We start from the raw sequence: 25,420 nt of genomic DNA, 5'->3' as shown, positions 1-25,420 counted from the left end.
ACTTAAAAGTCCTTAAAACTTTTTAATGCATTTTTTAAAAATATTTTTGATCAGATAGTGTTATTATGAATGTAACTGTACTGTTAAATGTATTTTTGATGTGTTTTGTGCAACTTTTTTGCCACACGTAACAGTTAACCAGAGCTCGGAGGTTGCAGTAATCATTTTAGCGTAAATCTCAATTGTGCTCACGCATTTGCATTTACTTTCAACTTGTAATACGAGAGGAATTTAACCTGTGTGCAAACAGCCTTGAAAACCTAATATCGCTCGCATGTAAACAATAGCGCTACACTCGTAATCTAGCCCTGAATGCATAGGAGTTTTCTAGCTAAATCTAAGTCATGTCTTACAGATCAAAAAATGTAAAGGAACATGAAATCTACTTTTCTTCTTTCATAATTCAGATAGATCATACATTTTTTAACAACTTTCCAATTTACACGTATCAAATTTGCTTTGTTCTCTAGGTATCCTTTGTTGAAGGAGCAGCAACGCAATATTGGAAGCTAGCTGAACACATCTGGTAAGCCAAAGACAAGAGGCATATATGTGCAGCCACCAATCAGCAGCTAGCTCCCAGTAGTGCTTTACTTCCCCTGAGCCTACACAGGCATTCTTTTCAATAAAGGATAGCAAGAGAACAATAGCAAATTAGAAAGTTGTTTAAAATTGCACAAATCTATCTGAATCCTAAAATAAAAAAAATTGGTTTTCATATCCCTTTAAGTAAAGGCAACAGGTAGTATGAAGGTAATTGGAGCTTGTCTATGTAAAACATATTTGAAACCCAACAACGAGGGGATCTAAGTTGGCAATACCACCCAAACGCATACAACTTGCCTCATAAACAAATATCTTTGATTTTACATAGCAGTATCTCTCACTGATTATGGGGGAAGCAGCCAGACCAGTGTTCCACTAAAGAGCTACTGTTCAGCTCTGGATGATAGGTAACAGGTAATGAGCTATAAATAGCAAAAGACAGATATAACAATAATAGCTTAAGTATGGGGGAAGGGCATCGCTTAAAGGGATAGTAAACCCACATTTTTTACTTTCATGATTCAGATAGAGCATGCAATTGTAGCAACTTTCTAATTTACTCCTATTATATTATTTCTTTGTTCTCTTGCTATATTTTTTTTTAAAGCAGGAATGTAAAGCTTAGGAGCTGGCCCGTTTTAGGTTCAGCACCCTGAATAGTGCTCGCTTATTGGTGGCTACATTTAGCCACCAATAAGCAAGCATAACCTAAGTTCTGAAAATTTTATTAAAGGAATAAAGTCGCTTAAAATTGCATGCTCTATCTGAATCATGAAAGAACAAAATGTGGGTTTAGTGTCCCTTTAATAAGCATTGCACTATTCAAAATCACAAAAGCAAAAATGTGCAGGTGTATGAGCCTAGATTAACTTAATGGAGCTCTAAAAATCTTTCAAAAACTGAATGCAAGAAACAGCTCTCAGACATATATTATAAACCTCTATCTATGGCACTTAAAGGGACAATAAACCCAATTTTTTTTTCTTTCATGATTTAGAAAGAGCATGCCATTTTAAACAACTTTCTAAATTACTTCTATTATCTAATTTGCTTCATTCTCTTGATTTTATTTGCTGAAAAGCATATCTAGATAGGGTCTGTAGCTGCTGATTGGTGGCATCACATAGATGCCTCGTGTGATTGGCTCACCCATGTGCACTGCTCTTTCTTAAACAAAGGATATCTCAAGGGGTCTTTGGGTTTAATGTCCCTTTAAGTCCTTTTCACAATAAAGTCAATACTTATACTCCGATGCATAAAACAAATGGGAAATAACCAGTGAGGTAGCAAAAAAACATCCATCTCAATGGCATAAGCTATATGCCAAGCTACTATATAACTACTATACAAATAAGTAGTTGACAAATCAAGACCCTATCCACCTACATATCAGGGAGCCATGGTATTAGGTCATCTGGCAGTAATATATACTTATATAAAAAGAAAATGCTTAGACCCATATGGATTTAAGAATATATAATCAGGCATTTTGGGAAAGGAGAAGGGCAGGAAGGGTACCAAAATTGTCTTTATCCCAACATAACTATGGACCCTAAAATCATAATCAAAATCATAATTTGAGCAGACACACCAGATTTCCCTTGATGGGACACTCGCTGATAAACATTATTGTATACAAACCACCAGAGTCCCACTTCAATAGAGGCAAGTTCACCAGTAGGGCCTTGTCAGAGCAATCAATCCGGATCATTCTCTAGTGCAATCCGTCCACTGGGCAGTGCATCCCTTTAGCAAACAGGGAATGATCTCTCATAGTGCCGGATCCCACCTTCAGCACATCTGTCAAAGTCTCCCATGTCCCCCTTCCCTTAGGCATCTGTAGGGAACTAATACCTCCACAACTTCTGGGGCAAATTGCAAACCGTATGTTATCTACCTGATATCCTCTTGCATACTGTAAAGTACTCTTGTCTGCTTTAATCTCTCTTAATTCTTCTGGGATCTCAGAGACACCTTTACCATGCTCAAGTATTGCTCTATCACCTCTTAACCCAGGCATCTCAAGCTACCTCCTTACAATAAGGGCCAGATTACAAGTGGAGCGTTAAATATAGCTTTTGTGAAAACAATATTTGCGCTCCACTGAGTAATACCAGCGCACACTAAAGTGCCCTGGTACTACAAGTTGACAGCAATGTGAACACGAGAGGGCGCCTCCATAGGCTCCAATGGGAACCTTTGGAGACACGGCATGAGAACTAGTGCAGTGAAGGGGGTAAGCCACGCAGCAATGGCAGCAATTTTTAAATATATATGTATATGATTATTTACATATATATTTATATGTAATATGTATATATAAAGAGAAAATGAAAGTGAACGGGCCTTAGAGTTCCAGGATTAGCAACGAATATCCCAAAACGTTGTATATGTTATAGATGTAGCTGTGAGCAAACCGCTACAATTGTGCTCTAATGTAATACAGTATGAACAGCCATAGTTCCTTAAAACTGCTTACGAATACTCAAATCAGCGGGAGTATATCCATAAAGCCTTACCAGGGAGCAGAGACTTTCTTACCCGATCCTTAGATCCCTTCACCAAGCTTGTCGGCGTCTCTCACCCTCTGTGGCACGCAATCCTCATGTGTATTCCCGGATGACGCGGATGATGTCACCAATATATGGGTGGACCTGTAAGCTGGACGGAGCAGTAGCGGTAGTAATTGTATCCACAGCGATAATCCAACGTGCTGTGAGCAAGCCAACTGGTATAGGCAGTAAGAAGAAGAGAAGAAGGCGGTTTGCTCGAAATAAAAAATTCAATTTATTGATTCAAATTTTAAAAAAAACTCCAGGAGGAAACAAGGTGAAATGAGCGTAGAACCACAGGCTTACGCATTTCGTCTGAACGCCGTAATCATAGCTATAAAGTGCTACGCTGTACACACATCTTAAAAGGTGATTAACTACTCACTATTGGTTAAGAAAAGAAAGATACACCCATAACACAGGTATTGCTATGGCCACAGAAAATATAACACCTGAAGAACAAAGTTTGAATATACATGGTTATATAAGGTGTAACAGACACAGCTATATAATTAAAGCTACAGTGATTAAATACATATATTCCCAAAAATGCGGATCTTGACAATGTACAGTATAACTATACATAAATATAGAAACCTATTGTATATGAAGCATAGAGGGTAGGAAATTACAATCGCAACCTAAGATATTATGTGATGGTTGTTGTGAACACTTCATTAGTTAAATGCAATAAGGATGTAAAAAACAACAATATGATAAGACAAACTGCAGCAAACACATATTCACTAGCCAGAATACATATTAGAAGAGAAACAACATGATTGCACAATTTGTATCAGGAAAAAAACCCTATCATACATGAAACATTAAGGTATATAAAACCAAGTGTAACCTGAAACATAGAAAAAAGGTTGTTCTAAGCACTTCATTTAATATAATTTCAATGTTAAAACATGTATGATAAGATAAATTGAAGTAAACACATTCACTAAACAGAAAATGTTTCAAGGGAAGAACAGCAAAATTATACAGTATATATAGGGAAAGATCATTCCCAAAAGTTAATGAGATCATATCTTGAATTTAAGCCTGAAGGGATTCTAGTCCCCATACGAAAAATTCAATACATTTCTCTTTTTGCCAATAAGTGGTCAAGGTCCCCTCCTCTAATCAGAGTTCTCACTTTCTCTATAGTACACCATTTAAAGGTGTTGAGTGTACTGTTGGGGTGTATGGCAAAATGCTGTACAATTGGAGTGGTAGACTTAACATTGGTTATTTTTGGGAATATATGTATTTGATCACTGTAGCTTTAATTATATTGCTGTGTCTGTTACACCTTATAAAACCATGTATATTCAAACTTTGTTCTTCAGGTGTTAAATTTTCTGTTGCCATAGCAATACCTGTGTTATGGGTGTATCTTTCTTTTCTTAACCAATAGTGAGTAGTTAATCACTTTTTAAGCTGTGTGTACAGCGTAGCACCTTATGGCTATGATTACAGTGTCCAGCCGAAACGCGTAAGCCTGTGGTGCTACGCTCATTTCACCTTGTTTCCTCCTGGAGTTTTAAAAAAAAATTTGAACCAATAAATTGAATTTTTTATTTTGAGCAAACCGCGTTCTTCTCTTCTTCCAATATGTGTATATATATATACAGTATCTCACAAAAGTGAGTACACCCCTCACATTTTTGTAAATATTTTATTATTATATATTTTCGTGTGAAAACACTGAAGAAATTACACTTTGCTACAATGTAAAGTAGTGAGTGTACAGCCTGTATAACAGTGTAAATTTGCTGTCCCCTCAAAATAACACAACACACAGCCATTAATGTCTAAACCGTTGGCAACAAAAGTGAGTACACCCTAAGTGGAAATGTCCAAATTGGCCCCAAAGTGTCAATATTTTGTGTGGACACCATTATTTTCCAGCACTGCCTTAACCCTCTTGGGCATGGAGTTCACCAGAGCTTCACAGGTTGCCACTGGAGTCCTTTTCCACTCCTCTATGACGACATCACAAAGCTGGTGGATATTAGAGACCTTGCGCTCCCCCACCTTCCATTTGATGATGCCCCACAGATGCTCAATAGGATTTAGGTACGGAGACATGCTTGACCAGTCGATCACCTTTACCCTCAGCTTCTTTAGCAAGGCAGTGGTCGTCTTGGAGGTGTGTTTGGGGTCATTATGTTGGAATACTGCCCTCAGGCCCAGTCTCTGATAGGAGGGGATCATGCTCTGCTTCAGTATATCACAGTACATGTTGGCATTCATGGTTCCCTCAATGAACTGTAGCTCCCCAGTGGCGGCAGCACTCATGCAGGCCCAGACCATGACACTACCACCACCATGCTTGACTGTAGGCAAGACACACTTGTCTTTGTACTCATCTGGTTGCTGCCACACACGCTTGACACCATCTGAACCACATAAGTTTATCTTGGTCTCATCTGACAACAGGACATGGTTCCAGTAATCCATGTCCTTAGTCTGCTTGTGTTCAGCAAACTGTTTGCAGGCTTTCTTGTGCATCATCTTTAGAAGAGGCTTCCTTTTGGGACGACAGCTATGCAGACCAATTTGATGCATTGTGCGGCGTATGGTCTGAGCACTGACAGGCTGACCCCCCACCCCTTTAACATCTGCAGCAATGCTGGCAGCACTCATACTTCTATTTCCCAAAGACAACCTCTGGATATGACGCTGAGTACGTGCACTCAACTTCTTTAGTCGACAATGACGAGGCCTGTTCTGAGTGAACCTGTTCTATGAAACCGCTGTACGGTCTTGCCTACCATGCTGCAGCTCAGTTTCAGGGTCTTGGCAATCTTCTTATAGCCTAGGCCATCTTTATGTAGAGCAACAAATTTTTTTTCCAGATCCTCAGAGAGTTCTTTGCCATGAGGTGCCATGTTGCACTTCCAGTGACCAGTATGAGAGAGTGTAAGAGCGATAACACCAAATTTAACACACCTGCTCCCCATTCACCCCTGAAACCTTGTAACACTAACGAGTCACATGACACCGGGGAGGGAAAATGGCTAATTGGGCCCAATTTGGACATTTCCACTTTTGTTGCCAACGGGACATTAATGGCTATGTGTTGAGTTATTTTGAGGGGACAGCAAATTGACACTGTTATAGAGGCTGTACACTCACTACATTGTAGAAAAGTGTCATTTCTTCAGTGTTGTCACATGAAAATATATAATAAAATATTTACAAAAATGTGAGGGTTTTACTCACTTTTGTGAGCTACAGTATATATATGTAAATATTTTATTATATCTTTTCATGTGACAAGACTGAAGAAATGACACTTTGCTTTGCTGTAGTGAGTATACAGCCTGTATAACAGTGTAAATTTCCTGTCCCCTCAAAATAACTCAACACACAGCCATTAATGTCTAAACCATTGGCAACAAAAGTGAGTACACCCCTAAGTGGAAATGTCCAAATTGGGCCCAATTTGCCATTTTCACTCCCCGGTGTCAAGTGACTCGTTAGTGTTACAAATGGGGAGCAAGGGTGTTAAATTTGGTGTTATCGCTCTAACACTCTCTCATACTGGTCACTGGAAGTTCAACATGGCACCTCATGGCAAAGAACTCTCTGAGGATCTGGAAAAAAAAATTGTTGCTCTACATAAAGATCGCCTAGGCTATAAGAAGATTGCCAAGACGCTGAAACTGAGCTGTAGCATGGTGGTCAAGACCATACAGTAGTTTCACAGGACAGGTTCCACTCAGAACAGGCCTCACCATGGTCAACCAAAGAAGTTGAGCGCACGTGCTCAGCGTCATATTCAGAGGGTGTCTTTGGGAAATAGACGTATGAGTGCTGCCAGCATTGCTGCAGAGGTTGAAGGGGTGGGGGGTCAGCCTGTTAGTGCTCAAACCATACACTGCATGGAGGAAGCCTCTTCTAAAGATGATGCACAAGAAAGCCCGCAAACAGTTTGCTGAAGACAAGCAGACTAAGGAAATGGATTACTGGAACCATGTCATGTGGTTCGATGAGACCAAGATAAACTTATTTGGTTCAAATGGTGTCAAGCGTGTGTGGCGGCAACCAGGTGAGGAGTACAAAGACAAGTGTGTCTTGCCTACAGTCAAGCATGGTGGAGGGAGTGTCTTGGTCTGGACCTGCATGAGTGCTGCTGGCACTGGGGAGCTACAGTTCATTGAGGGAACCATGAATGCCAACATGTACTGTGACATACTGAAGCAGAGCATGATCCCCTACCTTCTGAGACTGGGCCGCAGGGCAGTATTCCAACATGATAACGACCCCAAACACACCTCCAAGACGACCACTGCCGTGCTAAAGAAGCTGAGGGTAAAGGTGATGGACTGGCCAAGCATGTCTCCAGACCTAAACCCTATTGAGCATCTGTGGTGCATCCTTAAACGGAAGGTGGGAGAGCGCAAGATCTCTAACATCCATCAGCTCTGTGATGTCGTCATAGAGGAGTGGAAGAGGACTTCAGTGGCAACTTGTAAAGCTCTGGTGAACTCCATGCCCAAGGTTAAGGCAGTGCTGGAAAATAATGGTGTCCGCACAAAATATTGACACTTTGGGCCCATTTTGGACATTTCCACTTAGGGGTGTACTCACTTTTGTTGCCAACGGTTTAGACATTAATGGTTGTGTGTTGAGTTATTTTGAGGGGACAGCAAATTTACACTGTTATACAGACTGTACACTCACTACTTTACATTTTAGTGTCATTTCTCCAGTGTTGTCACATGAAAAGATATAATAAAACATTTACAAAAATGTGAGGGGTGTACTTTTGTGAGATACTATATATATATATATATATATATATATATATATATATATATATATATATATATATATATATACACGCATATTAACACATAAATATATTTGTATATAAGCATATACATATATCTTTACTGGGAACACACAGTTCCCATAGACCTCAATGTAAATGCACTTTTCAGTGCTGTTTTATTTTTTCCTAACACCCAACTCCTGCCAACTTTACCCCCAAAATACTACCTAGTGCAGTTATTTTATTAAAAAATAAAAATGCTACAATTTTTATTTTTGAATAACATACACTACACTGTTAATTACTACCACGAGCTTGCGGTAGAGATAACCAGCCACTTGTAATGGCTGGTCATTTATCATGCACCCGCAAAAGGGCAAATTTGCCTGTTTGCAGGCGCGCAATAATTTAGTGCTCCACTTGTAATCTAGCCCTAAATGTTCAGGGCTCCTCTCGCTCCTCTTTGCTCCCACAGTATCTCACACTCTAAGCGCAGATCCCAGGTTCACCAAGTGCCACTAAATTCTCTTCACCAACAGAGGAAGCTCTCTGTGACAGAATCGAAGGTGAGTCACAATCATTGGAGTTTAAAAAGGTGAGGCCTTGTTCAAGGCAGTGCTCAAGATGCAGACGTAGTTTCCCAAAATGCTCCTCCACTGTTAAGACAGCTCATCCTTAAACAGCTGCACACTTTCTGACATTTCTTCAAAGGATCATGCAGTGATTTGTAAGATAACACTGCATCAAAAAGACACCACGGTGGGGGGGTCTAAAGTGAATTTTTCTCCAGCGCCCACACTAGCCTCTAGGAAACAAAAGTTCTGGAACACTGGGCTGGGACTGCAATAAACATGTAATTGTGCTCGGTAAGGCCCAGTGAATCTAAGGTCAAGTGAATTTAGCGCATGTGTTCTAGAAATTTGAAGATATTTAGCAGAATATCCCAGACATTCCACCAGCTCTCAGCATTGCAACCTTCATGCCGTCACCCAGAAACTCCCCCCATGATATACAATATTTAAAAGTCACTTTGGTATGCACAACTTTTAAACTCTTGAAATAAAAACATATAGGGCTAGATTACAAGTGGAGCACTATATATTGCTTTGATAAAAGCGAGATTTGCGCTCCACTTTGTAATACCAGCGCACGCTAATGTGTGCTGGTATTACAAATTGACAGCAATGCGAACACGACCTCACGGGCACGTGATAATTTAGCGCTTACTTGTAATCTAGCCCATAATTGGAGTATACAAATAACCCCTACATGGACCATGTTTGTCAGTTGTTGGCGCTAATTCAAACACAAGTACAAACCTGAGTATTTTCTTTTAAACTGTATCTAGTTCATGTTGCTGTGTGGATATATCTCTGCCAGGGAAAGTAAGAGATCCCAGATTGATTTTATTGTATTAATCAACTTGTAATCACACGTCCGAAGGCCAGTTATATTCTATGTATGTTTAGTTGAATACTTAATAACAGGTGAAAGGAGCAACCTATGATGGATCTTTTATTAGACTTTTTTATTTTTATTTATGTATTAATTCTACCACAACCAGTTCTCTGGGAGCGCTATGCACCTCCAAACACATGTGTAGCACCCCCCGTTGAGCTTGCGATGGGAAGCGCTTGTTCTGCCAAGTGGCTTTATATATTATGTGTTTTATGTCTTTCAACTTTTTCACCATCTTTATTAGCTTTTTATTGTTCTTTTTGGCATTTTTATTCTTTTGTAAAGGACACATGTATTTGCTGCCTAGTAAGATATATTATTTTTTTGAATAATTGCAAAGTAGTTTGTTTACAATTTGTTACTGCAAGTCTCAAAACCTTTATAGGTCAATGTGAAAGGCTCTATAAACTGGGGCAGCAGATCAATATTTTAGAAGCCTTATTTAAGGCTGCATACAAATTTATGGCTGTTAAACAAATAATAACATATTCGGGCACAGCTCCAGATTTAGGTAATGTTGCAGATTAAGGCCTAGATTTGGAGTTCGGCGGTAAAAGGGCTGCTAACGCTCCGCGGGCTTTTTTCTGGCCGCACCATAAATTTAACTCTGGTATCGAGAGTTTAATCAAATGCTGCGTTAGGCTCCAAAAAAGGAGCGTAGAGCATTTTTACCGCAAATGCAACTCTCGATACCAGAGTTGCTTACGGACGCGGCCGGCCTCAAAAACGTGCTCGTGCACGATTCCCCCATAGGAAACAATGGGGCTGTTTGAGCTGAAAAAAAACCTAACACCTGCAAAAAAGCAGCATTCAGCTCCTAACGCAGCCCCATTGTTTCCTAATGGGAAACACTTCCTACGTCTGCACCTAACACTCTAACATGTACCCCGAGTCTAAACACCCCTAACCTTACACTTATTAACCCCTAATCTGCCGCCCCCGCTATCGCTGACCCCTGCATATTTTTTTAAACCCCTAATCTGCCGCTCCGTAAACCGCCGCCACCTACGTTATCCCTATGTACCCCTAATCTGCTACCCCTAACACCGCCGACCCCTAGATTATATTTATTAACCCCTAACCTGCCCCCCACAACGTCGCCGACACCTGCCTACACTTATTAACCCCTAATCTGCCGAGCGGACCTGAGCGCTACTATAATAAATGTATTAACCCCTAATCCGCCGCACTAACCCTATCATAAATAGTATTAACCCCTAATCTGCCCTCCCTAACATCGCCGACACCTAACTTCAATTATTAACCCCTAATCTGCCGACCGGAGCTCACCGCTATTCTAATAAATGTATTAACCCCTAAAGCTAAGTCTAACCCTAACACTAACACCCCCCTAAGTTAAATATAATTTAAATCTAACGAAATAAATTAACTCTTATTAAATAAATTATTCCTATTTAAAGCTAAATACTTACCTGTAAAATAAATCCTAATATAGCTACAATATAAATTATAATTATATTATAGCTATTTTAGGATTAATATTTATTTTACAGGCAACTTTGTAATTATTTTAACCAGGTACAATAGCTATTAAATAGTTAAGAACTATTTAATAGTTACCTAGTTAAAATAATAACAAATTTACCTGTAAAATAAATCCTAACCTAAGTTATAATTAAACCTAACACTACCCTATCAATAAAATAATTAAATAAACTACCTACAATTACCTACAATTAACCTAACACTACACTATCAATAAATTAATTAAACACAATTCCTACAAATAAATACAATTAAATAAACTATCTAAAGTACAAAAAATAAAAAAGAACTAAGTTACAGAAAATAAAAAAATATTTACAAACATAAGAAAAATATTACAACAATTTTAAACTAATTACACCTACTCTAAGCCCCCTAATAAAATAACAAAGCCCCCCAAAATAAAAAATTTCCTACCCTATTCTAAATTAAAAAAGTTACAAGCTCTTTTACCTTACCAGCCCTGAACAGGGCCCTTTGCGGGGCATGCCCCAAGAATTTCAGCTCTTTTGCCTGTAAAAAAAAACATACAATACCCCCCCCCAACATTACAACCCACCACCCACATACCCCTAATCTAACCCAAACCCCCTTAAAGAAACCTAACACTAAGCCCCTGAAGATCTTCCTACCTTGTCTTCACCATACCAGGTTCACCGATCCGTCCTGGCTCCAACATCTTCATCCAACCCAAGCGGGGGTTGGCGATCCATAATCCGGTCCAGAAGAGGCTCCAAAGTCTTCCTCCTATCCGGCAAGAAGAGGACATCCGGACCGGCAAACATCTTCTCCAAGCGGCATCTTCGATCTTCTTCCATCCGGAGCGAAGCGGCAGGATCCTGAAGACATCCAGCGCGGAACATCCATCCGGACCGACGACTGAACGACGAATGACTGTTCCTTTAAGGGACGTCATCCAAGATGGCGTCCCTCGAATTCCGATTGGCTGATAGGATTCTATCAGCCAATCGGAATTAAGGTAGGAATTTTCTGATTGGCTGATGGAATCAGCCAATCAGAATCTAGTTCAATCCGATTGGCCGATCCAATCAGCCAATCAGATTGAGCTCGCATTCTATTGGCTGATCGGAACAGCCAATAGAATGCGAGCTCAATCTGATTGGCTGATTGGATCAGCCAATCGGATTGAACTTGATTCTGATTGGCTGATTCCATCAGCCAATCAGAAAATTCCTACCTTAATTCCGATTGGCTGATAGAATCCTATCAGCCAATCGGAATTCGAGGGACGCCATCTTGGATGACGTCCCTTAAAGGAACAGTCATTCATCGTTCAGTCGTCGGTCCGGATGGATGTTCCGCGCTGGATGTCTTCAGGATCCTGCCGCTTCGCTCCGGATGGAAGAAGATCGAAGATGCCGCTTGGAGAAGATGTTTGCCGGTCCGGATGTCCTCTTCTTGCCGGATAGGAGGAAGACTTTGGAGCCTCTTCTGGACCGGATTATGGATCGCCAACCCCCGCTTGGGTTGGATGAAGATGTTGGAGCCAGGACGGATCGGTGAACCTGGTATGGTGAAGACAAGGTAGGAAGATCTTCAGGGGCTTAGTGTTAGGTTTCTTTAAGGGGGTTTGGGTTAGATTAGGGGTATGTGGGTGGTGGGTTGTAATGTTGGGGGGGGGTATTGTATGTTTTTTTTTACAGGCAAAAGAGCTGAAATTCTTGGGGCATGCCCCGCAAAGGGCCCTGTTCAGGGCTGGTAAGGTAAAAGAGCTTGTAACTTTTTTAATTTAGAATAGGGTAGGGAATTTTTTATTTTGGGGGGATTTGTTATTTTATTAGGGGGCTTAGAGTAGGTGTAATTAGTTTAAAATTGTTGTAATATTTTTCTTATGTTTGTAAATATTTTTTTATTTTCTGTAACTTAGTTCTTTTTTATTTTTTGTACTTTAGATAGTTTATTTAATTGTATTTATTTGTAGGAATTGTGTTTAATTAATTTATTGATAGTGTAGTGTTAGGTTAATTGTAGGTAATTGTAGGTAGTTTATTTAATTATTTTATTGATAGGGTAGTGTTAGGTTTAATTATAACTTAGGTTAGGATTTATTTTACAGGTAAATTTGTTATTATTTTAACTAGGTAACTATTAAATAGTTCTTAACTATTTAATAGCTATTGTACCTGGTTAAAATAATTACAAAGTTGCCTGTAAAATAAATATTAATCCTAAAATAGCTATAATATAATTATAATTTATATTGTAGCTATATTAGGATTTATTTTACAGGTAAGTATTTAGCTTTAAATAGGAATAATTTATTTAATAAGAGTTAATTTATTTCGTTAGATTTAAATTATATTTAACTTAGGGGGGTGTTAGTGTTAGGGTTAGACTTAGCTTTAGGGGTTAATACATTTATTAGAATAGCGGTGAGCTCCGGTCGGCAGATTAGGGGTTAATAATTGAAGTTAGGTGTCGGCGATGTTAGGGAGGGCAGATTAGGGGTTAATACTATTTATTATAGGGTTAGTGAGGCGGGTTAGGGGTTAATAACTTTATTATAGTAGCGCTCAGGTCCGCTCGGCAGATTAGGGGTTAATAAGTGTAGGCAGGTGTCGGCGACGTTGAGGGGGGCAGATTAGGGGTTAATAAATATAATATAGGGGTCGGCGATGTTAGGGGTAGCAGATTAGGGGTACATAGGGATAACGTAGGTGGCGGCGATTTGCGGTCGGAAGATTAGGGGTTAATTATTTTAAGTAGCTTGCGGCGACGTTGTGGGGGGCAAGTTAGGGGTTAAGAAATATAATATAGGGGTCGGCGGGGTTAGGGGCAGCAGATTAGGGGGACATAAGTATAACGTAGGTGGCGGTCGGCAGATTAGGGGTTAAAAATTTAAATAGAGTGGCGGCGATGTGGGGGGACCTCGGTTTAGGGGTACATAGGTAGTTTATGGGTGTTAGTGTACTTTAGGGTACAGTAGTTAAGAGCTTTATAAACCGGCGTTAGCCAGAAAGCTCTTAACTCCTGCTATTTTCAGGCGGCTGGAATTTTGTCGTTAGAGCTCTAACGCTCACTTCAGAAACGACTCTAAATACCAGCGTTAGAAAGATCCCATTGAAAAGATAGGCTACGCAAATGGCGTAGGGGGATCTGCGGTATGGAAAAGTCGCGGCTGAAAAGTGAGCGTTAGACCCTTTAATCACTGACTCCAAATACCAGCGTGCGGCCAAAACCAGCGTTAGGGGCCTCTAACGCTGGTTTTGACGGCTACCGCCGAACTCCAAATCTAGGCCTATCTTCTGTCTGCTGTTCTCCCTTCATTGTCGTCACTCCAGAGAGCTGTGAGTGTTGGCTTGGTTCTTTATCTGCCGATCAGAGGTCAGCAAACTATATTTTTTTAGTTCCACTTAGTCCTCAAAAACAAGCGTACACATCCTAAGTTCTGCTTTTTCCCTAGGGCAGCAAAAACTAGTGCCCATGGACCACCAGTTGTCTACACTACCCTACCTATCTACCTTATTACTTGCACCCAATCAGGGGCGCTATATAGGGATGTCCATTAGGGAGATAAGAACATTTATCAGGTAACGTTTGGGCAGCATAACCCATGATACACCTCGTTCTGCACGTCATTTTATTAATATGCATGAACAAAAGGTAGATACTTTTTATTGTAAGCTATAGTGCAGATTGAGATACCCACAAGAATAATGATAAATGTTAAATTCTACAGTACATAAGCAAAAAATGTATGTATAGACTGAGAAAGGCTAGTTCCTTTGGGCTATAGTTAAGAATATAACAACAACCACTAGTAGGTGACAGAAATGAATTTATATGCAAACCAAAACATTAAAATAAGTATCAAGATGGAAATACTTTTTTGTATAGGTATTGAATAATATCCAGTGTAGTCTTGTTATATTTGTATATATATATATATATATATATATATATATATATATATATATATATATATATATATATATATATATATATATATATATATATAAAGATAGGTTAATTAACTCGCCTTTAAAATCTGGAGCACTCCAAGCGGTAGATTTATCAAATAGCGGGCGCACATGATTCGCTGTAGCGAATCATGTCCGCCCGACATTGCTAAATGCTCACAGAATACGCTGTTGGAAATGTATCATTGCAGAAGACAAATAGTAAGTGTAGATAGTTTTTTATTATTATTTTTTGTTATCTTTATGACATTTAAACACTGTATTATTGATTGAATTAATTTAAATTAATATGAATTTATTTTTTGATTAACCATTAAAGATAATGCTACAAAATTAGGGATTGAAGGAGTTATCTTTTTTTCACTAGTAAAAAAATGATTGTGCTTTTTAATTGTTAAGGTGGGACCAGTGAAATGAGATTTCACGGGCCAGGGGCGGGCAGAAAAACGTTAGGTTGATGCTTTTAACCCTGGATCTGTGCAATATTGAAATGTCTTTATATTTGCAATTAACATTTCTGTATACAATATTTTGTGCACTACAACATTGTGGGGCATATTTTAAAGCTCTGTATGGAGCTTGATGTCCCGGAAACACAAGTTATGAAGCAGCGGTCTGACGACCGCTGCTCCTAAGGAGACAAGACGCAGCTTTATGAGGCTCCTACAAATATGTTTAAATAACCTGCAAATTCAAGGAAAATTGCCATGAGGAAACATAACTTTTTTTTGGCAGAAGCTTGGCAGCATACAGAGGCTGAAATTTTGGATTATTATCCTTTGCAAGGGCCGGCTAAAATAGCCACATGGTAAAATACCGCACGGTTGGGACCTGCAGGCAGGGAGAGACGGAGCGGCTGTGATCACCTCTCCCACACCATCCGTGTGCCGTGAGTAACCGCTCACTATCGGAGGGCAAGGTATAACATACCCCGAGATCCAGAGAATTTATACATTGTCAGCGGTGGGAGCGTAGTAAGCAGGTCGACCACCCAGGAGATACTGGCCCCCTGCACAGCTCCATTGTGTGTGCCCTTGGACGGATCTTACCGCAGTGTATGAATACTTCCCGGGAAAGCCCTGCTGAAAGTCCTTCAGAGTAGAGGAAGCAGAAGCTGGAGACCGGAGGATTAAAGGTACATGAAACCCAAATTTTTTCTTTCGTGATTTAGAAAGAGCATGCAGTTTTAAACAACTTTCTAATTTACTTCTATTATCTAATTTGCTTCATTCTCTTGATATCCTTTGCTAAAAAGCATATCTAGATAGGCTCAGTAGCTACTGAATTATGAAAGAAAATGTTTAGGTTTAGTGTCCCTTTAAGGCGCGATCCACCATTTTCATCAAGTAAGTGCGTATCAATATATATACTCGCACATGGCCAATTTGATTTCTCCTGCCTCATGGTCACATCAAGTGTGATCAGTTTTTTGGGCACTCTAAAATATATAACTAAGGCCCTCAAGGAACTGACACAGGGGCTGACGACCTCAGGGAGAGAACGCTCCACTTTAGGGGACTAAACTTGTATCCTATCCCATCGACCCATAGACTTTGGAACTGTTCAAACAGTGTTAATTGCTCATATGGTTTTGTATCAGCCTCAAGAATTCATTTTTACTAATGTTGGTGAAACTGCAAAAATCTCATGTGTAACCACAGAAATATTTAATGATCTGGTAAAGATTTCTTGGTGCAAGAGGGCTTAGAGAATGGCAGAGACTCCCAAACGAATTTCAAGCAAAGCCAAGTATGAATGGGAAACTAACGGCGACAAAACCACTCTAAAAATATATCATGCGCAAAAAAATGATTATGGTTATACTATCGCACATATTTGGCTGTGAGTTCATTGATCTTTACCAATGGGACTACTCTACTTATTCAAGAAAAACTACTGTTCTACATAATGTCAATAAAGTACACAATAGCCTGCCCACAGATTTCAAGATGTAAAGATACCTTCTTTTGCCTATTTTACTAAATGTGATTTCTTTACATCGCCTCATGCACAGTCTCTGTATCCTCTACTTATAATAACACTATTGATGAAGTGTAGCACCATTGTACTTTGTTATTTCTATACTCTAAAGCAGCGTGAGTTTTCAGGGTACTAAGTTTGGGCACCAGCGTCCAACAACCCACTTGTTCACAATATCGCAGTAATGACTTTCCATTAGACGCAGTTCTCTTTGTGTGCTAGGTACAGTGTGTGCTAGGTTCAGTGTGCGTTGAGTACTGTTTGTGCTAGGCTCAGTGTGGGCTAGGTACTATGTATGCTAGGTATTGTGTGTGCTAGGTACTGCGTGTGCTATGTATTGCCTGTGCTGGGTACAGTGTGTGCTAAGTACAATGTGTGCTAGGTACAGTGGGTGCTAGGTACAGTGGGTGCTAGGTACAGTGGATGCTAGGTATGGTGTGTGCTAGATACAGTGTGTGCTAGGTACAATGTATGTTAGGTACAATGTGTGCTAGGTACAGTGTGTGCTAGGTGCAGCGTGTGCTAGGTACAGCATGTGCTAGGTACGGTGTGTGCTATTGTATTGTATTGTATTGGGTACTTGTAAAGCGCGGCTAATCACCCGTAAGGGTCTCAAGGAGCTGCTCATTTTATCGACCTCGGAAGGATGAAAGGCTGAGTGGACCTCGCCGGGGATCGAACCTGCAACCCTTGGGTTGCTACAGAGCTCAGCCACAGTGCCTTAGCATGCTGAGCTATCTGCTAGGTACAGTGTGTGCTAGGCGCAGTGAGTGCTAGGTACAGTGTGTGCTAGGTACAGCGTGTGCTAGGTACGGGGTGTGCTAGGTACAGAGTGTGCTAGGTATGGGGTGTGCTAGGTACGGGGTGTGCTAGGTACGGGGTGTACTATGTACGGGGCGTGCTAGGTACGGGGCGTGCTAGGTACAGAGTGTGCTAGGTACAGAGTGTGCTAGGTACAGAGTGTGCTAGGTACAGTGCGTGTGCTAGGTACAGTGCATGTGCTAGTTCAGTGTGTGCTAGTTCAGTGTGTGCCAGTTCAGTGTGTGCTAGGTACCGTGTGTGCTAGGTACGGCGTGTGCTAGGTACGGCGTGTGCTAGGTACGGCGTGTGCTAGGTACACAAGGTTCAGTGTGTGCTAAGTACTGTGTGTGCTAGGTACGGTGTGTGCTAGGGATAGTGTGTTCTAGGCACGGTGTGTGCTAGGCACAGTGTGTGCTAGGCACAGTGTGTGCTAGGCACAGTGTGTGCTAGGTACAGTGTGTGCTAGGTACAGTGTTTGCTAGGTACAGTGAGTGCTAGGTACAGTGAGTGTGCTAGGTTCAGTGTGTGCTAAGTACAGTGTGTACTAGGTACAATGTGTATCTCATTTGTTACCTGCACTTTAAGGAAGTAACACTTTTGACAACCAGTTACTTACGAGTGCCTGTTCACCCTAAGACCCTTTAGTGACCTTCCAATCTACACTCACTCCTCTTTCATGCTCCTATGTCTTACTGTTTTAGCTTATATTACTAGAATATTGAGAGATTGACATGATATTATGTATCACTGGAATATATTCTTCTCCTCCTGAAGTACAAAAAGTCCTTGTTCTAAGAGCCTCTAGTTTCTTCTCCCACATATGATGCCTTATGGTTATCTATCCACCAGCTATAGAATTGTTATTTATAGTCCCTAAGCAGTCATCTCCTACAACTAGCCCTGACGTTAGCTAATAGCCTTGCCTTTTCTTTAAAGCAATCACTTACTCCGTTTGTTGACTAGTATGTTTGCAGAACCCACTCCTCAATATATGTGGCCAAATTCATCGATATATATTTTAAAGCAACTGGTACTGACTTTACTTTTTTGAGCACTAAATTGAATTCATACGCATCCCCCCCCCCCCCCGATATTCAAAACCTGTATCAGGGTTCAATCTAGGTGAATTATTTTCACCACAAATCCGTGAAATTTACTTATGATGTATCAATGTTTTAATAGCAATTGTAACCGGACCTGTGTGTCCCCAATTGTTACTTTTTAAAAACCAAATAAAAATCCTTTAGAAAAAAATAAATTAAATAAATAAAGACCGCTGCTCCATAACCTGTCCTCCTGCTCTGAGACAGCAGACAGAAATCGACAAAAATCAACCTGATTGAATACGATTGGGTTGATTGACACCCCCTGCTAGCGGCTGCGAATCTGCAGGGGGCGGTATTGCACCAGCAGTTCACAAGAACTGATGGTGCAATGATAAATGCAGAGAGCATATGCTGTCGTCATTTATCGATGTGCAGCGGACATGACCCTCAATATCGGATCATGTCCGCTCGCACAATAGTAATTCGGCCCCTGTGACTACAATACGCTCCCCCTGCTTTACTGCTATGAATTGTATTTTCCATACTGTATTACTTTGGTCTTACTGAAAATATGACAAGAAGCATTAAAGTTACATTTAACCCCTTCAGTACCGGGAATTTCAGAGAAAAACTCTCCCCAAAATACAAGGATATTTTTTTTAGCATTTTTACACCATTTAAACAGAAATAGAGCCTTGGTTTTTTTTTTCTACCTATAAAAACTATTTTTAAGTAGACAACCCAGGCCTAGTTTGGTATATTTCATGCCACTCTTTCACCGCAAATGCGATCATATATTAAAAAAGTTACCTTTTTAATAAACTTTGGGTTTCCCACCAAAATTATTTACATACCACTTGTGCAGTCATAACACAAATGTTTGTAAAAGCTTCTCTGGCATCCCCTTTGTTTAGTATAGCAGACATGCATGGCTTTGCCATTGCTTTTTGGTAATTAGAAGGCCGCTTATTGCAGCTGCACCACACTTTTCCTGGCACTGAAGAGGTTAATTGGTTAACTGGTAAGAATAATAGTATTGCAAAGTAGATATTACCCTCCCTGATCCCTCCCAAACAGCTCTCTTTGCCCCCTCCCACCTACACTCTTCCTCACCATAGTATTTACTGGCAGAAAGTCTGCCAGTATGCAGTTTAGGGTTGTTGTTTTTTGTTTTGTTTTCTGCAGTGTGGGGAACCCTCCTCAACCCTCCAACCTCCCTGATCATTCCTAAACAGCTCTCTAACTCTCCCCCTCCCCATACTAGTGGCCACTTTAGGTACCCAGTTTTTAGGTTGTTTTTTTCTGTAGTGTAGGGGTGCCCCCACCTCCCTGCTCCCCATGATCGTTATGTATGGTGGCCCCCATTCCACCCTTTTTCCATAGTGTAATGTCCAATCCCTCCCTTTCCCTTCAAAAAGTTTTTTTGTAGCCTAAGCCTAGGGCCCCTCCCTTCTAAATCCGCTAATGGCAGCTGCTTTTCTTCCCACACCTCTCACCAGCACCAATGGAGATTGTTACGGACATTAACAAAGACTGTGTATTTTCTGTAATGATCAGGCAATCTGCCTTCCTATGGTAACATAGCACTGATTATGATTATGCTCTGTTACCATATGAAGGCAGATGTGGAAGCCCACAAGCAAGTCTCAGTTGTCACTTGATAACCGAGACTGCTTGGGCTTCCAGAAGCTGTGACATAGATCTACAATATGTGGTACGCTAGGCTATGTACTGCATGACCTAGATCTACGTCGTATTGGCTCATGGGGTTGAGCCATTTTTTTCATATATGCATCAGAAATAAATTACTGTATTGCAAAATATCTGCATACTAAATAAATGTGTTTAAAACATTTAAACTGTAATTTTGTTAACACACTTTACATTATTTTGTAGTTTAGGGACACACCTCTTGAAATACATCTTCAGTGTTATTTATCTTATACAATTTGATAAGCCAAAAAACATGGAAAAGTTCTTTCATTGTGCATAATTAAACATTTTGGGCCAGATTACAAGTGGAGCGTTATTTAACGCTCCTGCTCGAGCATTAACTCCGCTAGAAGTAAGCTTTTTGCTTGCATCGGGTAGCGATAAGTTGAAAGTAAAACGTTGCTTGTGCACTAACTCGACGCGCGTAAAAAGCCAAACTTAGAATATTGCGCATGCAATAACCTATTAGCCCATAGAAGTCAATAGAGCAAAAGAAGTGGAAAAACCACTACTCGAAGCGCAAACCCGATCACATATTCCCAAGTACACTTACCCGACATATATATATATATATATATATATATATATATATATATATATATATATATATACAGGTAGCCCTCAGTTTACGGGTTAGGTTCCAGAAGGAATGGTTGTAAATCGAAACCGTTGTAAATTGAAACCCAGTTTATAATGTAAGTCAATGGGAAGTGAGCGAGCTAGGTTCCAGGCCCCTCTCAAAATTGTCATAAGTAACACTTAATACATTATTTTTAAAGCTTTGAAATGAAGACTTTAAATGCTAGACAGCATTATAAACCTAATAAAATAATCACACAAAACAGACTTCACTTGCATTTTTCTGCAAACAGTTCTTTCTATGCATTCCAATCTGGACTGAGTTATAGACAGGAAGATCTTGTTCCTTTGAAATCTGCTCGATAGCTCAGTTCTGGTTAAAATTATTAATTTCAGCTTGCTTGGCTTTGCTGCAACACAAGCGGACAGCTCCACCTATCTGCTATTTTAATAAATGCACTGCTTCTCAATGCTTTTCAATAGCAGTCACATGACTGGAAAAAAAGGTTGTTATTCTGAAACGGTGTAAATTGAACCGTTGTAAAACGAGGGCCACCTGTATATATATATATATATATATATGATGTTTTTTGCACAAATATATATTTATATCTACATATCTTTACAAGATTATATATAGGTATAGATATATACAGATATATATATATTTAAAAGAAAATTGGAATGTGAAATATTTACACTAAGAGCACAGTATAACACTTTATTAAATATGAATATTGCATAAATATGATTTTACATGTTTTCATCTAAATGCAAAGGACTCCAATGCAATAATATGTATGTCTAGATGTGTGTACATATGTATTTATGTGTTTGAGTATTATCTGTAAATACATATATACACATATAAATACATATGTACTTACACATATATATATATATATATATATATATATATATACACATACACACACACATATCCATCTTTAGACATGTATATGTATGTATGACTATGTTAAAGCCCTTTGCCTCATATCTTTGAGCCCTTTATAACTTTTATGTGCAATATTTTTTTTTTATAATTTGTATTAGATGGTGTTAATTGTGAGTGTAATTGTACTTTGTAATGTATTTTTGATATTTTGTGACACTTTTGTTTTGTGAAAGTTAACCAGAGCTCTGAGTTTGCACTAACCCGATGCTCGTTAAGTTCAATTGCTCTCAAGCGATCGTATTTAACTTTAACATATTTAATATTTCAACTTGTAATATGAGTGGAAAACCTGATGCGCAATATACCTCTTATCGCTTTTAGAGCTCCACTCGTAATCTAGCCCTTTGTGGGTAATTACATTTTTTTCAGATCCCATAAAAAAGTTTTAACCCACAGGTACTGAACCATTTGGCCAATGGAACATGCAATCAAAAACTATTAAGCTATCAAAATGTATAACCGTTTGCAATTGTCTTATTAAATTATTCAAATGTTATAAAATATTTTTACATAATCATTGAGTGATCTTAAGCCTAGGTATGAATAACTGGCGATTTCAAGTCTAGAAAATGTACTTTTTTATAAATAACTTTTCTCCATTTGACAACATATTTACAGAGAATATTTTGTTTGTTAAGCAGATCACAACCTCACACAGGTGCTAGCAGTAAAGCAGTCTAAACACAGACTAAATTACTGCAACATTATTTAAACTATTTATCATACTGGTATAGAGAGGTTGATAAGACTTTGAAAAGCCACCTTTTATGAGGCTTTGATGAGAAAAAATATTAATACGTATATTTAAAGCATTTAGTATTAACACAGTTTAAAAACTGTAAATTTACGATAGTAAAAATAAGATAAAAATGTAGACCCTTACATATGGATTATTTGATATGGCAAAATATACAGGTATGGGTTACTAGAAAAAGTGCAAAGACATATATGAAAATACACTTATACACAGTAAACTAGCAGAGTAATATAGCAAATATTTGTCATAAATAGCTTGTTTACATCAAACTACACAGTACATACTCCCTTTGCAGACATGACGCCATATTCTCTTGCACAATGAAAAACAATGTATAAGGTATATGTTTCCAGGCAAGTTTGTACTTTACTCCTATGACACAGTTATACTGGTTTACTGTAACAGTTTATAAAATTAAAAAAATACTACAAATATAACTCACCGTTCTCACTGGATAACTTGTGTGGGGTCACTTAGCTGATCGAGGACACCGTTATTTTAGGGGGCAGGAGGATCCTATACAGTTCCCTGATGTCTCCACTTACAGCCATAAATGGTGGATCAGAATTCTGGTTAATCCATAACCTCAAATATTGACTCAGCATGTCCTGTCCTTTTCTGAGCAAACATGAACAGCCTACAAAATTCTGCAATCCTAAATAGAAAAGGCCATGGTTTAAATGAATGTAGGATATGGGGTGTAGGAGGAAAGGAAAGCAAGAGATGAAAAGCAGGGAGAATCGGGGGAGAATGCCTATCTGGTCTGCCCATTTTCCTATATGAAGTGTAGACTTAAACATGGAGGTAACAATTAAACCTTCATGATTCAGACAGGGCATACAATTTAAAAAAAAAATGTTCTCATTCACTTCTGTTATCAAATTTACCCCTTGCTCCTGGTGTCCTTTGCTGAAACTTAGCTCTTTTTTATGTGAGCATACTGAGATATTCTCTGGAGTGTGTATGTCACTTAAGCATTATATATACTGTATGGTGTTGTGACAAAAATTGCTGCAGACTCTGCCATGTAGAGCTCTAAACACATACATGCTCTTGAGCCTACCTAAGTATGCTCTCATGAAAAGGAACTAAGTTGAAACAAAAGATACCTAAAGAAGGGTGTAAATTTAATTTAACAAATTGCATGTGCTATCTAAAGCATGAAAGTTTAATCTACACTTCCATGTCCCTTTAATTAGTCCTTAGGATAGGCTTACAGTATGTATTTCCCAAACATTCACAAATTACAATACTGTATTAATATACACCACTTCTGCTGGAAGTCTATTCCATGCATCAGCTACCCTCTGTAATAAAATGTCTTCATACCTCCCCCTATGGTCCCACATACTATGGGATTGACATGGTTTAGGAGGTCTGACCTGCTTCCCACACAGCCTTTCAGTGTCGACAACCTGACCTACTCCCATGGCGGCCCAGACATGACCACAACCCACCTATACACACCCACAGCCCATCCATACACACCTACAGCTTTGTAAGACACTCCCACCGTCAGCCCACAACTTCACCATCCTAGCATATCCTATCCACAGGGTAAGTGCTGCGGGGTGGGTCTACCATTTTAATAGTGCTCTTTCTGGCTGTTTGCAATCAAAGAGGCTGAGCCAGCAGCAACATAGGAACAAGAGTAAATTCTCCCTTCTTGGTTAGCCCCCATCAGAGAATATGCTTCCTTGTTCAAATATGGTGGCTGGCTTGTTTTTCTGTACAATAATAATAATTATTGTACAGAAAATGTAATAATAATAGAGGAGGCACACTGAGGAGCCAGACATGATGCAGGTGAGGCCCAGGCCCCCTTGTAAAAAAACACTTCTTGTTGCAAGGCTACATGGGTCCTTGGATGTGTTGGGCCTACAGTTATGTCCCCTATTATGAGACATTCCTAAACATTTATATATATGGGTGTTGATTCGTTATTTGCCAAGCTCAGTGAAGCCGTTGAGATTTATGGAATAATGGGAATTAATTTTGTAATGATTATTTTCTAATAAATTTGATATATTTTTTTTTTTACATTATGTCTGGTATTTTTATGTGTTTGCCCAACTTGTTGGATATTAGATTTCCCCCCCTCCCACTTTTCGCGCTGCATTTTGAGGTCTATGGGAGAATGCGTCAACACGGTCAAGATATTGTAAATTGACTCTGTTTGTTTATGGTAATATTGCATTGCCTTATACTTCCGGTTTCCTGTTCCTACCTCTGACCTGGATGTAGTTCTATAGTTCAACATGATTCCTCACACTAACAGCTTGTAGTGTCTTCATTTATATACATGAAACAGCTTTTTGTGAGTGTCAGGTTAGCGCGAGCGTAAACTTTTTACTTTCAACTTATAATAAACGGGTACCCAATGTGCGCAAAAAGCCGGAGTCGAGCTCAGTTAGCATGCAAACGGGATCAAAGAAATAGCACTCCACATGTAATCTAGCCCTAAATGGGCTGTTTTTAAAGGGACAGCTTACTCAAAAATGTTCTCCCATTTAATTTGTTCCCAATGATCCCCTTTTCCTTCTGGAGTGTATTAAATTGTTTACAAGTATTTCCTTTACCCTTATATTGGCATTTTAAATAGTGGATTTAGCCTGTGGTATCCACACCTAACTATACATAAGCTGTGTAAACACAGTCAGCAGAAAAAAATACACTCCCAGTGGGATATAGAAGAGATAAGGTAATAAAATGTTAATTTTCCATTGTTCTCTCCAACTATTGGTATTTAAATAATGGACAGATATAAGCTAAAGAATCATGTATATGTACACAATGTGATAAAGTAATGAGATCT

The 25,420-nt window shown here is 39.3% G+C and overlaps 1 protein-coding gene across 1 annotated transcript in view; it reads right to left on the bottom strand.

Moving 5' to 3' along the window:
- Positions 1-23,164, bottom strand: part of PROC (protein C, inactivator of coagulation factors Va and VIIIa) — a 102,118-nt gene extending 78,954 nt beyond the window's left edge. The window contains exon 1 of the mRNA XM_053709939.1: positions 23,048-23,164. The gene's annotated coding sequence lies outside the window, so the exon portion shown is untranslated. The remainder of the gene's footprint in view (positions 1-23,047) is intronic.
- Between the last annotated feature and the right edge of the window lie 2,256 nt (positions 23,165-25,420).

The sequence above is a fragment of the Bombina bombina genome, chromosome 4, assembly GCF_027579735.1.
Source record: "Bombina bombina isolate aBomBom1 chromosome 4, aBomBom1.pri, whole genome shotgun sequence".
NCBI classification, from domain to species: Eukaryota; Metazoa; Chordata; class Amphibia; order Anura; family Bombinatoridae; genus Bombina; species Bombina bombina.
Note: the sequence above shows the minus strand (reverse complement) of the source record. Positions and strands in the feature narration are given on the sequence as shown.